Source organism: Medicago sativa, chromosome 6 (assembly GCF_051527215.1).
Source record: "Medicago sativa cultivar Bolivia chromosome 6, Bolivia_mono, whole genome shotgun sequence".
Taxonomy (NCBI): domain Eukaryota; kingdom Viridiplantae; phylum Streptophyta; class Magnoliopsida; order Fabales; family Fabaceae; genus Medicago; species Medicago sativa.
This window is the reverse complement of record NC_140754.1, coordinates 64,898,044-64,902,403: the sequence shown is the minus strand read 5'-3', so window position 1 is coordinate 64,902,403 and position 4,360 is coordinate 64,898,044. Positions and strand designations below refer to the sequence as shown.

Here is a 4,360-nt window from a genome sequence, read left to right as displayed (position 1 = left end):
TCACCGCACACACGCAGACAAGTCCTGCGCCAAAATCCCCCTAGTTAACAGATTAGACTTAGTGGGTAAGCGATCATTGATGAGCCTCCACGCAAAAACAGACACCTTGAGGGGAACTTGATGGTGCCACACCAAGTCCACAACCGAAACCACATCAGAAGGAGCCTGAGAAGTTAATAAATCATATGCACCACGAACAGTGTAACCTTTTGACGGATCCGGGAGCCACACCCATCTATCTAAAACATTAGGATACAAGGAAACATCAAGAAGTAAAGCCGTACACTCCGCTAACATTTCCTCCTCCCACTGCCACAGCCTACGCCTCCACCTCCACAAATCCCCCCATTGCTCCTGGTCAACGGAGAACAAGTTTGCCACCGACATGGACTTATTCTCCGACAAATGAAACAACCGACCAAAACGCTCACAAAAGGGAACCCCACCTAACCACCTATCAAACCAAATAAATGTTTCAGTCCCATCACCCACCTTCCTCGTTACGTGCCCCTCAAACCAACTCCTACCACCATCACCGTCCCTTTCCCTAATCCGACTCACCTCCCGCCACCAACAAGAAACACTATGGCCCCCATCCTCCAACCTAGCACCTAATTCGCCATACCTGGCGACTAAAACCCTATACCACAAACCACCTCTGTCCACCAACATCATTTTTCCAACAAAGCAGTATTAAACTCCCTCATCTGCCTCACCCCCAAACATCCACCCTCCTTTTTGGAACAAACAGTTTTCCAGCCTATCCAAGTAATTTTTCTATGATCCTCAATCCCCCCCCCCCCCCCCCTCGAAATTTTGTTTTTATTAAACAAAGATTCAATAGAGGAGATTATACCCGATGGAGTTTTGAAGAAAGAAAGTGCATAGACATGCAGAGAGGCCAAGACAAATTTTAGAAGTACCAAACGACCACCAAAAGAGAGAAACCGACTATTCCAACTCGTTAGTCTAGCTTGAATTCGGTTCACAATAGGGTCCCAAAAACTAAGACGATGCGGATTACCACCAATAGGCAAACCCAAGTACATAAAAGAAACCATACCCACTTTGCAACTCAACACCACAGCTGCTTCACAAAGCCACGAATCAGGAATATTGATCCCCACCAGCATGCTTTTATTAAAATTCACTTTAAAACCAAACATTGCCTCAAAAATAAGGAGTGTTTCACGAAGAGAACGGACATTCGCCCAACTTTTAACTCCTAGTAACAGAGTATCATCCACGAACTGAAGGTGAGACAAAACCACAGAATCAACCGCTCCCACTCTATAACCTTCAAACAAATGAGCATCAACCATTGCTTTCATCAAAATATTGAGTCCTTCAGCCGCCAACAAGAACAAAAAGGGGAAAGAGGATCCCCTTGACGAAGACCTCTAAATAAAGAAAACTCTTTTGCAGGACTTCAGTTCAATAGTACAGATGCAGTAGCTATGCTAACACACTCTCGAATCCATTCTCTCCACAACGTAGGAAAAGACATATGTTCCATAATCGAATCCATGTACCCCCAGTCAACGGAATCATAAGCTTTTTCATAATTGACCTTAAACAGCATAAGATCCTTCTTACAACGACGGGCCTCGTCCACTACCTCATTAGCTATCAGAATGCCATCAAGAATCTGTCTATTTTTCACAAAAGTTGCTTGAGCTTCAGAAACAACACTGCCAATCACCCCTTTTAAACGATTTGCCAACAATTTTGCCAAGATTTTATATAAACTTCCAACCAAAGAAATGGGTCGAAAATCATTAAGTTTTCACGGACATTCAACTTTAGGAATAAGAGCAATAAATGTGGAGTTGATACCTTTAGTCAATTTACCACTGCGATGGAACTCAGACACAAACCACATAATATCATCCTTAAGAATCAACAAGAACTCCTTGATGAAACCAAAATTAACACCATCCGGGCCCAGACTTTTAAAGCTATCACACTCCCAAACATCCTCCTTCACTTCGTCAACAAAAAAAGGAATAATGAGACCTCCTCCTCTGCCACAGACAAAGTCCAGAACTTGAGATTCTCTACACTTGGTCGCTCAACATCTTGCGTCTGAAAGTGATGCGCAAAATGAGAAAAGACAGCATGCCTAACGGGTTGCACGCCCTCAATCTCCACTCTATCAACCAAAATAGAACTCAACGCATTACGACGTCGCCTCGACGACATAACAGAGTGGAAAAGCTTTGAGTTCGCATCACCTTCGCGAAGCCATTGGGCTCTAGATTGCTGCCATGCTATACTCGTATGTAACCTGGACAAAGAATGAATATCCGCAGAAACACTGCACAGCTCATCACATTTTGTCTCTGTCAAAGCCTCGAAACCATTCCTTTCCCATGTTTTTTGCAACCCCAAAAAAAACTCTATACCCACCAAGCTGTAACACCCTATTTCACAAAAAATACATTTTATTTCTACCCAACATCTTCCACAAAAATCCCAATAATGTTTTGTTGAATAAATTGGAGAACTGGGTTGATAAATATATGGAAGATATTGATTTTTGGGGTATTGGTTACGTTCCTATATTTACCGTTTATCAAGATTCATTTGCTGGTGTTAAGAGGGTTTTGCTTGAATAAAACAAAATTTTGAGAAGATTTAGGGTTCAGAGAAGTGGAATGAAATGGGAAAATGGTGAGAAGGGTAAAAGGGAAAAAACTGAAAACTGAAACGTTTTCTTTCAATTCGGTCCTTGTACATGTGTGAAACGTTTTCTTTCAATTTGGTCCTTGCACACGTGGACACATGTGGACAATACAACTTAGTAGCTAGCATCACACGTCATTCTCCCTAGCGACAAGATTTGACAGAGGGATCAATTTGATTGACGTTTGTAAAATTCAGGGACCTATTGGCTATTTCAAAAATTTCGAGGATGAAATTACCCGTATTGTGCAGATTCAGGGATAAATTAGCCTATTCAGATATATGTATGTAATAGGTGCCATCCGGGTGATGTAAGGAACCCATTATATGCTATATATTATGATATTAATTATTCAATTTTATTGCTTTTGGACTTCCACGCAAAAGAAACTGCTACATTTCATTAAAAATCAATATATCAATACATCCTAAAATATGAAAGTAAATCTGAGAATAAGATTTTTTTTTTTTGGTACAAGATCTGAGAATAAGATTAAACATAAACATTATACACAACTCAAGTTTTTGACCTTTTTCTATTTTCTCTCTTTTATATCATCATGTCAAATAAACTTATTGTCAAGCAATTAAGCTCCCAGTTCCAACTGAATTTAAAGTATTTTGTTACATATTCATTGCTCTAATTTCATAGTGTTTTAATTAAATAAATAGAAGGAGGTGTAAATAGTGGAACTGAATAGTTACAATAGAATTAGTAACAAATCTAGGGGTGTGGAGAGTAAATCTGTTAAAAAATTATGAGAAAACCAAACACAATAAGTGATTATAAATAGAGGAGAGTCTGAAGAGAATTAGGTTAGAACACACGAAGAGCAAGATTGAGAGAAGAGGCAAACTAAGGTTGTGAAGAGACCCACCCATAGAAGTTGCTAGATTTGTTGATTCTTGAGGCAAGGGGAAGTCTCTATTCACGTAAGCGTTGTATGAATATATGGGTAGTATTGAGAGAAGAGGCAAACTAAGGTTGTGAAGAGACCCACCCATAGAAGTTGCTAGATTTGTTGATTCTTGAGGCAAGGGGGAAGTCTCTATTAACATAAGCGTTGTCTGAATATATGGGCAGTAAAGGGTTTGTGTTTATTTTCCTTGTTTTCATGATCTTTTAATGAATTCATGATAAATGTGTGCTCTAATTTGTTATTGTGAGATTGGGTATGTTCTTATCTGAGTTCATATGTTGCTAAATTTATGATTTAATTGTGGTTATGTAATGTTTTTGGAATATATAATAAAAGTAAGTATCTTGATAGGTATTAATCCTTGTTAAGTTGGTTTTATGTAATTGATTTTTTGTTACCAATACTTTATATACAATTAAGCATAACACACATTATTTTTGGTTTGGGATAGTAGATTAATATGTTCAATTGGTTATGCATCAAGAATTAGCCACAGTTATAAAAGGCAACAACAAACCTTGCTTCTACCATGGTAGGGTCTGGGAAAGGGTTGGGTCCATTGTAGGTATATTGTTGGCACAAACTTATTTTGTTTTTAGTAGAGGCTGACTTCACAACTCCATAGTTGCAGTCAGTAAATAATTATACCTTATAAATGAAAATTAATCACTAAATTGAATTGATACGGTAGAGAACTAAAACCAGTTACGCGACTAAAAAAAAACACTATCAAAGCAACTTCTTTTATTGGAAAC

The 4,360-nt window shown here is 38.6% G+C and overlaps 1 pseudogene; it reads right to left on the bottom strand.

Annotated features, from left to right (window-relative positions):
- LOC146916323 (uncharacterized) lies at nucleotides 1-4,136 on the bottom strand (annotated as a pseudogene).
- Between the last annotated feature and the right edge of the window lie 224 nt (nucleotides 4,137-4,360).